This window comes from Strongylocentrotus purpuratus, unplaced genomic scaffold (genome assembly GCF_000002235.5).
Source record: "Strongylocentrotus purpuratus isolate Spur 01 unplaced genomic scaffold, Spur_5.0 spur5_scaffold_4, whole genome shotgun sequence".
NCBI classification, from domain to species: Eukaryota; Metazoa; Echinodermata; class Echinoidea; order Camarodonta; family Strongylocentrotidae; genus Strongylocentrotus; species Strongylocentrotus purpuratus.
Genome location: NW_022145610.1, coordinates 35,574,512 through 35,587,902, shown reverse-complemented (window position 1 = coordinate 35,587,902; position 13,391 = coordinate 35,574,512).

Genomic DNA, 13,391 nt, shown 5'->3' with positions numbered 1-13,391 from the left:
GAGAGTGTGTGAGAGAGAGTGTGGGTGAGAGATAGAGAGAGTGAGTGTGTGAGAGAGAGAGTGTGAGTGAGAGATAGAGTGAGTGTGTGAGAGAGAGTGTGGGTGAGAGATAGAGAGAGTGAGTGTGTGAGAGAGAGAGTGTGAGTGAGAGATAGAGTGAGTGTGTGAGAGAGAGTGTGGGTGAGAGATAGAGAGAGTGAGTGTGTGAGAGAGAGTGTGGGTGAGAGATAGAGAGAGTGAGTGTGTGAGAGAGAGTGTGGGTGAGAGATAGAGAGAGTGAGTGTGTGAGAGAGGGTGAGAGATAGAGAGAGTGAGTGTGTGAGAGAGAGTGTGAGTGAGAGATAGAGAGAGTGAGTGTGTGAGAGAGAGAGTGTGAGTGAGAGATAGAGAGAGTGTGTGAGAGAGAGTGTGGGTGAGAGATAGAGAGAGTGAGTGTGTGAGAGAGAGAGTGTGAGTGAGAGATAGAGTGAGTGTGTGAGAGAGAGTGTGGGTGAGAGATAGAGAGAGTGAGTGTGTGAGAGAGAGAGTGTGAGTGAGAGATAGAGTGAGTGTGTGAGAGAGAGTGTGGGTGAGAGATAGAGAGAGTGAGTGTGTGAGAGAGAGAGTGTGAGTGAGAGATAGAGTGAGTGTGTGAGAGAGAGTGTGGGTGAGAGATAGAGAGAGTGAGTGTGTGAGAGAGAGAGTGTGAGTGAGAGATAGAGTGAGTGTGTGAGAGAGAGTGTGGGTGAGAGATAGAGAGAGTGAGTGTGTGAGAGAGAGAGTGTGAGTGAGAGATAGAGTGAGTGTGTGAGAGAGAATGTGAGTGAGAGATAGAGAGAGTGAGTGTGTGAGAGAGGGTGAGAGATAGAGAGATAGAGAGAGTGTGTGAGAGAGAGTGTGGGTGAGAGATAGAGAGAGTGAGTGTGTGAGAGAGAGAGTGTGAGTGAGAGATAGAGTGAGTGTGTGAGAGAGAATGTGAGTGAGAGATAGAGAGAGTGAGTGTGTGAGAGAGAGTGAGAGATAGAGAGAGTGAGTGTGTGAGAGAGAATGTGAGTGAGAGATAGAGAGAGTGAGTGTGTGAGAGAGAGTGTGAGTGAGAGATAGAGAGAGGGAGAGATACAAGGAGACGGGATAAAAGTAAAAACATACACACCTTCAAACATTCCCCACCCACATTCGCGCCCATCACGCAAACACTTGTACATACCACACACCCATATGAGGTGCAAACTCATGGGGAGCATCTTGTAGGCGGAGGTTTTGAGGTACATAATGTAAAACCACATATCCGTTGGAAAACGTGAATTTTCAGCTTTGAACTTTTTATCTTGAGGAAACACATTTTTAGCCCCCTGGGGCAAATAAAGGTTCAAACATATTGGCCCGAATTCACAAAGGAGGTTTGTCGACAAACCTAGGTTTATGTGCGTCATAATATGACGCGTTTTGACAATTCGGGCCATTATGTCACCTCCCTGGTTTTACATCATATCGGTGAATACTGTCATTGGTTGCACTATTCAGTGCCATTGTTATTGATCTAATACCGCCATCAGTCGTTGGGCATTGGTCTTAAAATATATATAGAGAGAGAGGTATTCCACGGAAGAAGAGAGAGAATACGGACGGTCACAGAGAGAGGGGTAGTGAGAATGGGAGAAAGAGTATAGGAAAATGTATTTTACTATGCAGTGTTTTTATAAATGTAATGCTTCCTGGGAGAAATTTCAATAGTTTAAATATATTTGTGGCTTACACCAAGTAAATAAGATCGATTGATCGATCTGTAATTGAAAAACAAGTCAGAAAAAATCTCGGAACCAGCGGGATTTGATATGCAGTGTTCGTGCTGTTTGTCAAGGGAGCCGAGTAGAAGTCTAGTAAAGAGCAAGGCTAGAACGTTGGTAGTCTTGGGATATGTGATGATCAAATATTAGCAGAAGATACGTTTGCCAGGAAAGACTATATGTTAGTTGAGTAGAAGAAGAACAAAAAGGAGAACAACAAGCAGAAGAAGAAGAACAACATCAAGAACAAATGAAGAATGGTGATTTACTAAATCACGAATTGGTTACAACATTTTAAAGCTGTTAGCAAAAAGAAAACGGGCACGACATAATTGTCAGCGACTAACAAGGAGAAACTTTACTACTGCACATTCCTCCTGAACTAAGTTCCCTGGTAACGTGACGTCACAACAATTAAAATCGATGTTATCTGGGTTTATTTTAAATTCCCTTATAGATCCCACTTGAAGCAAACGATCTTTACCACACGGAGCAAAATTTAATTGCGATATAAACTGATTATTTTCTTATTCAAGGAAGTAACAACCTATTTACGGGTTATACCGAACCACAGTTATTTGTATTTGTTTGTTTTTAAACTCAAAGTAAAAGGAAATATACGGAGTAAACTGTCCTTTTAAATTAATATAATGTATTCTTGCTGTCATTAAAAAGTAATTGTACTGCCGGCATGTAACGATTGCAGAAATGATATTTGATCAATATTAACAAAATGAGCAAAATGCCTACAACGGTGTGAATTTAAAATATGAACTGAATGGGTGCCCGAGCCCCCCCCCCCCCCTCTTGCCCATTATACCTCATTCGAGGAAGTAAACGTCAATCAATCAAATCAATTTTTCACACCTTTCTTAATCTAACTGTTGCATGCGACCACATGTTACTGCCGCCAATCAAACGAGAAGGAAACGGTGTTTCCCTGCTAGAGTTTAATGGTCCCCAGGGGATTAATCAAGGAGTGTGTTAATTAGCACCATGCTTTGCGCCCTAACCCACTTCCATCGCGCCCATGTGTACCTACACATGTTTCACCGTTTCCGCCACAGTCACGCAACGATTTTGTTCCACAATTTCGTGCGACAATTTTGTCCACCTAATAGAAAGAAAGAAACAAATATACTTTGACTTATTTGAACTAAAAGTCTCTTCTAACAACCCTTTAAATAAATACAAAGCTTTGTTGGTCAGGTGGCATCAGCAGAGCTTTTGAATAAATTGCCACAAAATAATATTAAAAATCGTGATACTGTTGACAACTTTGAAATACCTCTTCATATTTCTTCTTCGAATTATGAATTATGATGAGAGCATCTCACTCTTCTCAATATTCTTTTGTTTTTCTCGTTATTTTTACCTTCTCTTTATTATTTACAGCGCATTTTTGGACACATTATTGGTGATCCGTGATAAGCGCTATATAAGTATGGCATATCGTTAGAATGATTAGGAAACTAACTTTTGTTGTAAAAGTTAAAGGGAAACTGACTAACCGACGTTTCTAATGAGTAAGAATCATATGTCTAGATAGAAATTAATATTTACATATACATATATAAAAACATGTTAGTATTCTGTGTATTCCAAGATCAAGTTCAAGTTTCAAGATATTTTTCTGTTTTGAAATTCTTTTTAGCTTTCGCGCAAAAATAATAATTGAGGAGAGACGACGTAACGCTATGTGAACTCAAACCTATACGATTCTTATTCGAGGCCTATCATTGCAATTGAAAAAGAAAAATGCAGTCTTGATAGTGGCTTTTGGAGTTTCAAAATAATGAACTTGTCTCTGGAAGTGTCTAAATGAGAACTTCACAGCTGGAATGGTGACACTGTTATCATCGCGTTTAAAACTTGTAATGCCTTACTTAAACAAAAAGGAACGTACGTGCAACAAAATGTACAAATCAACCATCAAATAATGATGGCGAATATTGATGGAGTTGGTCTAGATGAAAATAAAGAAGCATGATATATACCCATCTCCTCACATGTATAATGTAAGCTGCCAGTCAAAGGTGTACTTTTCAAAGACATGTGGTCTGAAATAACCTTCTGAACTCCCGAAAAGACCTACTTATAGATCTCAAAGTGCACTGTCAAAATACTAAAAAGTGCACTTATAAATATTTGAAAAATAACAACTTCCGATTAAGAAATAGAAAATAAAACTACAAAATTTCTAAACTAAAATTCTGAAGAAAATTTCTTGGAAAAGGCAATTACGCTGAAAAGAAGTTACAATTACAAATTCTGTTCATACAATACAGATGTTCTCAGCAGTTCGCTGTTGGATTATAACTCAAAACGGAGTTCAAGACAAGGTGAAGAGTTCAAACTTTAATCCAGGGTTAATGAGAAATTTGTAATTACAAGCGGTAATGATGATGAATTTCATAACCAATTAATTGCACTCAGGCGCGTACGCAGGATTTTTTCAAGGGGGGGGGGGGGGTTTAACATTTATAAATCGGGCCGAAAATTTCGCAACGACTCAGCCAGCCGCTGAATAAGGGGGGGGGGGGGGGGGGGGGGGGGGTAAGAGGACACTTTTTTTTTTTTTTTTGGTCTCGAAATTTGAAAATTTGACCTTTTGCTCCGTTGGGGGGGGGGGGGGGGTAAGGTCAGCTTTTTTAGGTCAACCATGGGAATATTAAAAAAAAAAAAAAAAAAAAAAAAAATCCAAAAGGGGGGGGGGGGGGGGGGTTTTAGAGAAATTTAGGGGGGTTTACACACAAAAAATTACCAAAGGGTGTGTTTAACCCCCCCCCCCTGTGTACGCGCCTGATTGCACTTCTTGATAGCTGCACAGGCAGTGTACTTTTCGTAAACAGTTTTTTTTATATTGTGGATCGCTTCCTCTTCGGACCAATTCAGCTACTTTCAAAATATTATCAAAGGTGCTAGTGGCATATAGGCTACGGAATGTAATGGCGTAATGTGAGTCGTTCCATTGAGGGGGGGGGGGGGCACTTAAACGCTTAGTTGGGGGGGGGGCACCGGACTAACTCGGAAGATGAAATACGAATTTACAAGGCTACCGATTAGGCGGAAGGCCCGGAAGAAGACCCGGCTGTCTTCCTTTATCATCCTTTCCCCCTTCTATCTTTCCCTTTTCCTTCCCTTTCTCCCCTTATTTTATTCTTTACTTGATTGACACTTGACGTGCAGATACACCATTGATGAGGGGCACTTGCCGTCCGTCGAATCGCAGAACAGAACAAAACAACGAAAAGAAACTAACGAAAGAAAACTGAGAGATAAACAAAAAATATATAAAAGGAAAAGAATCAAAAATAGACTTTTTCAATGAACCTGAGCAGATGGAACACTACTTTGTTGTCAGTGTATACTCCTAAAAAGGCCAACGCCCCCTCATGACTGGAGATACGCTCCGCCATGAATGGACAATGGAATTGAATTTGATAACAAAGTCTATCACTTCCCAATATCAATACGGAAGCTTCTAATCAGTTATCGACTCTGGATCGATCTGTCAGACTGTCACAAATGTTTTGCATGAATATAGAGATAATGTGCAGCGTATTCTGATACAAATGTCTCTTCTGCACAACTTCCCTCTGTATTTTGTTTATTTACAGTTCAAGTATCTCTGATGTGAACCCTGTGAATTGTATTATCAAAGAGACATTATGTAAACTTTGTCGTTAGACGTTCATGCAACTGACTTACAGCTTTATTTTATTTGCAAACCTGTCCAGATAGAAATAGATGAAAATGTGAAGAAAATTGAAAACTGTATAGTTGATGTAAGGAACTGGATGATTGAGAGTCGCTTAAAACTAAATGATGCAAAAACAGAATTCATTTTGCTTGGCAACAGTAGACAGCTCAGTAAAATTAAGGTTTCTCATGTTCAAGTTGGTTCTGCCCCTGTATCTCCTGTACATAAAGCTAGGAATCTTGGTGTAATATTTGATTCTGCCATGTCACTCGAAACCCATATTTCAAATTGTGTTAAACTGGCCAATTGTAATCTACGTAATATCCGTGCAATTAGGCAATATCTCTCACCTCAATCCACCCAACAGTTAGTACATGCTTTTGTTACTTCGCACCTTGATAATTGCAATTCATTACTCTTTCGACTACCCGCCAACCAAATTAACCGATTGCAAAAAGTTCAGAATGCTGCTGCTCGCCTTGTAACTAACACCAGAATATCATCACATATCACTCCTATCTTGAAATCTCTGCACTGGCTCCCTGTTCAACAGCGTGTGATATATAAAATTCTACTCTTAACCTATCGTGCACTAAATGATCTAGCTCCAGAATATATTTCATCCCTTCTATCACCCCACTCTGCAGGTCGTTCTGGTTTACGTTCATCACATAATATTAGACTTAAAGAAATACGTACCAAAAGAAATTGGGGGGATAGAGCATTTGCATCAGCAGCTCCTTCTTTGTGGAATAAGTTACCTTTCTCTATTCAGACGGCCAACACTCTCTCTACTTTCAAAACTGGGCTTAAAACTCACCTGATGCTCAATGCATATTGTTAAATTTCAATGTTTTTTTTATACAATGCATGCAAAACAAACAATCGTACTGTGCCACATTGTATGTACCTTGGCACGATGAAGTTGTATGATCTAATGCAAGTTAATATTTAATATTTCTTTAATCTTAAGTATGTTAAATATTAATTTAAATTATTTGTATGCGCCTTGAGCATCTCTAGAGATGGATATGTTGCGCTTTATAAATATTGTTATTATTATTATTATTAACCCGTCAAGTATCGCGGCGTTGCAAAAGTAATTGAAATGTGAGTGAATATAAAATACTTGTATTGTTTTCAAAAGGTAATCGAAATAGTTACATGCAAATTGTTTAAATGGTCAGGTTTATAGAAACGCAAAACTTACTCATATGATCATGCTCTACCCCACCGAGATGTATGATATTACTCAAATGTTACCTCATTTTAGGACAGCGAGATGCCTGGTCTACATTTACTTGTTTGAGTTTGAGTTTGAGTTTATTGGTTTCACATTTCACATGCAGATATAATACAGATAACAAAATATATAAAAAGACATATTGTTTCATAATACCAAAAAAAAATGATTATAGTAATTGACAAAGTAATTAGACTACACATTTACATGTCATCAAATTTGTTTGACATCTAATATCATTTAAAGGAAACCCAGACAAAAGTACAAACTGTGAAATGTGCAGGAACCTATATTGAAAAGCAAGGCTTGTAAAGAATAGGTTCCTGGGAGACTTGAAAAAATGACAGGGACAGAAAATGTTTACTATAGAGAGAAGTATATAATTAAAAGTAAGACGGCAGTAATTTGACAAATAATTGTTTGCGAGTTCAATAAAATACAATACAGAAAAAGGGGGGGGGGGAATACACTAAAACGAAAAGGAGTGACGAGCCAATAAATAGCAGAGTATGCACCTATTTCCACCACATGTTTGCACCACCTGAACGTTTACAAAAACCGAACACTAGAAGTCATAAATTATTCATTCCCTTCCTGTTTAAATGAACATTATACATGTATAAATCATCATCCTCAAGCGAAAATGTGCCCAGACACCTAGGTTTCCTCTTGTATATTTCCCTAAAATGTTGGTTAAAGTTTCAAAACCTAACAGACGAGTCATAACATAACCGATGTAAACAAAGTCTGTTTTCATTTTTGCGGTTTACTTTTGGTATCTCATTTGCGGTTACGAGTAGTATCCATCACGCTTTGCGGAATATACATACCGTTTTCCGCAAAACATGATGGAAATTATATTTATATATACTTCTTCACTGCCATAAACTAACGCCAGACGATGATGATCGATGAAAAGTCGTTAATCTGTCCAGTTGCTCTTGAATGACACTTTTCGCACTCATTATCATCTGAGGGGTCCACAATTTACAAGCTTTCCTTTTTAGTATAACTCTCCATTTCCACCACATATAAATACAGTTAAATTTATTATTCAATTTTGTCTTCTTGAAATATGTACATTTCTGTAAAGATTTGTTTATTACAAATGTAACTATGTTTTTACATTTTACATTGTATTCGTTTTAATGTATTGTATCTTGTTGGAAATGAAAACAATACAAATGAAATGAAATGAAACCAACCCTCGATAAAGCCATCGCAAATGAAACCTGGTGTCGGATTGGCTTAAACATTCTGAGCCATCGATAAACTCTGACCATGTAAAAATGTTAGGCATCGAGGCAGAGGGGCCAAAGAGATGAAATAAAATAAGAAAGTTGAATCCTGCAAATTTACATCCAATCTCGTGACATTCCATCTCTCTTCTCCCTACACGTTTATACAATTTACAATAGATTGTATACATGTTTCAACACAATAAAGTGACCCCAACTACAACTGTATATTGATATTTGATAAACATGCCATAGATGTCTTTCCCCGAGAATAACTACTTTCAATAATATTACAAAGGGACACGCCCTCTATCTTGAAGCCGCACGTCTCTCCGATTCAGGAGTCCACGGTGATTGGTTCAATCTTTGACAGGGGGTTCTCAAGCTACCCATGCGCCCCCGGGATGACGAGCGAGCTAAAACCACAAGCTCCCTATTGCAACGTTGTCGGAATTAAGAGGCTGAGCTTCAAGTGCACCTGGGCGGCAGACGTGAACGCGCACACTAGGACTCTAGCTAGCTGCCATGTGAATAAAATCACATATTTGTTAGAACTGCACACACCTCGATCACCAGATGTCGGATACCTCTAACAGAAACGGATATTTTCAATGAAAATAATAAGAGAGTAGAACACAAGCCGCGACGGAATATCTTACTGTGACAGAATGAGTTATTGAAAACCCCGCGGAATATTTTCATAAATGCAGCTTGTATTCTTCAGAGAGTTTTATTGCCTGGTAACGTTCCAGCGATTTGGCTCATTTTGGAGACTTTCGCTGCCACATGCACACGTGTTCACTGAGAGCTGACACGCACGCAATGTAGAGACGGCCACCGGTAGCAGCGACGCACCCAGTCACTTTTAGTTTTACCAGACGCAAAAACAGTCACTTGTTGCAAATTGTCTACTGCAACAACACCTATTTTGTCCAGCCAGCCATCACAAAAAATAACCAAGGATCGAGGACTTCCTTTTGAGGCGTACTCATCACCATACATTTGTTTCTGATCCTGTTTGTCATCATTTTATTCTCAAGTACTTTAGTGGAGATATAACATTTCCCGTGGCTCATTCTATCTAAGTCTGGATCCTGGGGAGAGTCTGATTCATCGTCACTCCTGAGTTTATCGCTCGAGCACTTTGGAGGCAGCACGCGTGGGGTGTCTGAATTCGAGCGGAGCTGTGAACAGTGTCCCTCCCATCTTTCCTCCCAGTCCGCTTCAAGTTTCATCTCACTTGGCTTTGCTCCGAGCACCGGGCAAACCGTGATATCCCACTTGTTCTCTTCCCTTCTTCTCTAACCTTTATCTATTCACCTTTTGGGGTCCCCGAGTTCAAGCGCCCGGTGACTTCTTGCTGAATGTACAAATGTATCATCGTCGTCTGTGATATGTTTTGGGCTCACGGCCAAGGAAGAAAGAATTCCTCGCGGTTTTGCCACCGTCTGACCCTAAAAGCAGGAAAATTGGAGTAATGCGGTTTAACTTCTTTCACTATGATCTCATCACGGTTCAAGATAAAATGGTAAGTTGTCAATTATTATTGTGTAAAATATCAATATTTTCATTATTCTTGATCGAGATGGTCTGTAGAATCTTGGCTCATACTTGCATGACTCATGTGTGCGCCTTGGCTTGATGGAGACCAGTGCTGCAATGCAGTTTAACCAGTTCAGTCTCTAAAGTCTAACGCAACGGAAGACGCAGAATGATCTGCTTTAATATGCATGTAATGATAACTTGAACAACCTTCTGATAAATTAGTATAATAACTTTCGGTATGGGATAGACCGTTCATGGAACGAGACAGTAACTGAGTAAGTCACACGTTCATGTAGTAGTATAACCGAATATATACTGAAGCTGAAACGGTTTAAGATGCCTGCTAGTCTTGTACGGTAATGGAGAAAGCGCGACTGGTGGAGCTTGGGACTCTGGGAGGCCCAGACAGAGTAGAATAGGATCCATGTGAAAACAAGGTGCTTGCTGGATTGAATGTATTATGGGCTTATGGTAGGATGAAGAACGGATTTGTCCCTTGTAAGTCACATGGGTGTCGTCAGTCGACAAACATTATCACCAGAAATCAAGCCAAGTTCAATTGGGGGCATCACTCTCGTTAACATGGTATGCTATTTATACTCGAAAGTATATTAAGTTATTAACTTATCTGACTTCTCTACCTGTAGATCTAGCCTTGGCAGCCTTGGCTTTGCAAGATAAAATCTGTCAACAACAAATCGAAAACAAAGTCGATCAAGACGTAGACCATAGCTATATATGATTTTGTATGTATGTAGCATGAGTCTGTAGTTAGGAGAAATTATTCCGTCTTATAATTCGGATAATGAAGCGTCAGTCATATCTATTAGGCCTATGCTAACAATCAAATCTTTCTATTTAGACATGATGTAACAATCATTGAAGCGACTATTGTCGTTTGTTTTGAAAGGAGCTATTAACAGTGTTGGTCCATGGTGTAATACTACATAATATAGCACCGGAAGGAAATACGGAATTATAGGTACCACCAACACCACCAGCTAAAGAGCTTCGTGTATGACCTTCACTCTCACTGGTCGGTTGAACGTTGCAATGTGGACTGACATGAGATAATTGACTCTCCCTTACTAGTGGATCACGCCACATGGCTTAGTAGCTGCAAGAATCATATATACCATAGTAGATTGAATCTAATGATGACAAACGCATGGCTAGATTAACTAGTCATTCCTTGAACTTACCCTTGACATGCCCTTCTCACCTTCCTGATACAACTCCACGCATCTCTCCGAGGTAACTCAGAACTTGTCTAGTACTGGAATTATGTACTCTAGGTCAGAAGGTTGAGGGTTCGGTTCCCTCTAGCTGCACAACAATTAGCAAGAGACTAATATTATATGCATATTGGCATGGGATACACATCAGGTCCCAGACAGTCCAACAAATAAATGCTATTTGCACGAACACAAAACATGTTTCCATGGTTTCCTTAAATCTGTGACAACTTGCTCACAGTCATTCAAATGCCACAATGTTGATAGTTAATACTGTATCAATTGGAGCAACTCACTGCAACATCTTTTTAATATCAAGGTTTATGAAGCAGGGCCCATGCAGTGATTTTAGTCGTAGTTTGCCGTCCGGTTGGGTGTGTGAATTAAGTTGTCTCGTTGATGGTCCCGGGGACCACTTTCACCTTTCTCACCTCTCTGAGTGTCCGTCTATTTTAAAGGCACATGTGGAGATAAAATCCATGATCGCAATTCTAAAGATGAGTCATGGAGGTGTGGTAACTTCTTGAAACGGTCCATGAGACTACAAAGGAGGTCTGGTTACTCATTGAGACTAAAATGTAGTCCACAACAGGCATACTATCAGACGGATCACAAGGAGTTACCAGACAAACTCTTTGGTTATGCCTATGGCTATCATGATCAAATTTACCAATTTACAATCTTTTGAACTACGTATTTTGTGTAACAACTAATGGTAAAGCACAGTCGTTAAAAAACTTTCAAACTTACAAAACAAACATTTTTTGTTTAGGAATCACAGGTTTAATACTAACCAAGGATTATAACATTTGAAAATCAGTGAGCATGGTAGGTCCAGGGAAACGATCGAACATTATAGCGAGTGGTAGAAAATCGTTTGAATTTCTCTCTTTCTCTGTATGGCAGCCTTTAGTTGACTATTGCATTTACTTCCATGCGGCGTAGTTATTGTTCAAAACATTGTCAGAAATCAACTTACATCAATCGTGAAGCAATGTTGTCATTCATACCTTTAATTCGTCTGGTTGATTTGTCAGTGGTAAGAGAACTTTTATCAAGGAAATCCATGTGACTCGGAGGCTAATCCTATGAGGCGTTTCGGAAATGTATTGATGATTATACCTTCCCTATTAAATTCAAATGATGGTTTAGCCAACTTGCTGTCAATCGTTTGACAATTTTCAGCAGTGTCCTTCAACCTGAACATTATGGTTGTGGTAAGAGAGCAAAATGGATGACAAACTCCTCATCCAAAAACGTTTATCTAAAAGATTGCCATGACGGAGTGTGACTCTTTACCAAAGCCAAATCAGATATAGCGTGTCTAGCCAGCTGTCTCGTGCAAGAATTTACCGAATCCAATGTTTACCCCAGAGGAATGAACAAGTAAGCAGGCATTTACGAACTCGGTATTAATAAAGCAGTAACATGATTATGATAATGGTACTACAATTGCTACGATTGCTAATTACATTTAATGCTAATGTAGTTCCTAATGGTCATGACATTTGTTGGCAATTAGTGTAACTCTCATACAATAAAGTCTCCATATACGTTTCGGTATTTTACCCTGGTTTTAGTTCTGCAGCCAAAGAGGTAGTGTTTATTGCTCAAATCATTCAATAAGCATTACTTCCCACCAAGAAGTCAAAGTTACAAGTTCAAGAGTGGCATACATAGATGACATGCCTTGTCTAAAGACATAAGAAGCGTTCGTAGACTCGAACGATCTCTTTCGTTATTGAAAACTACGCTTTTAAAAAGCTTTCCTAAAATCGTCACTATGCACAGTCGCAAAGAAGGTCGTCACTGCGTCAGTTCCAATACCTTGTAGAATTATATTGGAGTATCTAAAGATAAATCATTTCGTAACACTATTGCAAAGACTTTCAAGAAATGAACAATACCCGAATAATATTGCCTACAGAAATCATCTTCGTATGACGTAATATCATTATGTTCACACATTTCCACCTAACGCACAATGCTACTGAAATTGCCCTAAGTTGATTTAATTCGTTCATTCATTTCGTATTGGGCCAATGTACATTCAAATATGGACAAGTTTTATGGTCATGTACAAAGGTTCAAGTCAGTTTATATAGAAGGCCTATTTGCATTACAGTCACATAAACCAATCGATGATATGATACAATAATGAGATATACATGATATAAGTTATGTTTAAATCTTGGTTAATTTATGTATTTCTCGATAGTCTTTGCCGTCGTGTTTTTACACCTAGTTTAACGTCTAAAGAACAACGCCATCATTCTTTCTGAGGTGGGATGGAGCTTGTCAAAGGTAAGGATACCCCAGCACCAATATTCTTCTCCCAAGGTATCGAAGAATGAAGCAGACAACAGAGGTATCCTATGCAAGCTTTTCTTTTGGGCCCGACCTATTTAGTCGTAATGTCGTATGAAGGAGTCTCATAAGTATTGTGCATCCCGAAACACTGACGAGCTGGGCGATGCTTTTTCTACCTTTCCAGTGCCATCTGTTTGATTGGAAAGTAAAGGGATATGCTAGTGTGACTGGTACCCACCATCTCGTAGTATACGACTTCCTTCAGAAGTGGAAGTATTACGTTATTTCCTGGGCTAAATTTAGACAATGGGAGATGAGAGAAAGAGAGTGAGTTAGGCTGGAAACAATCCA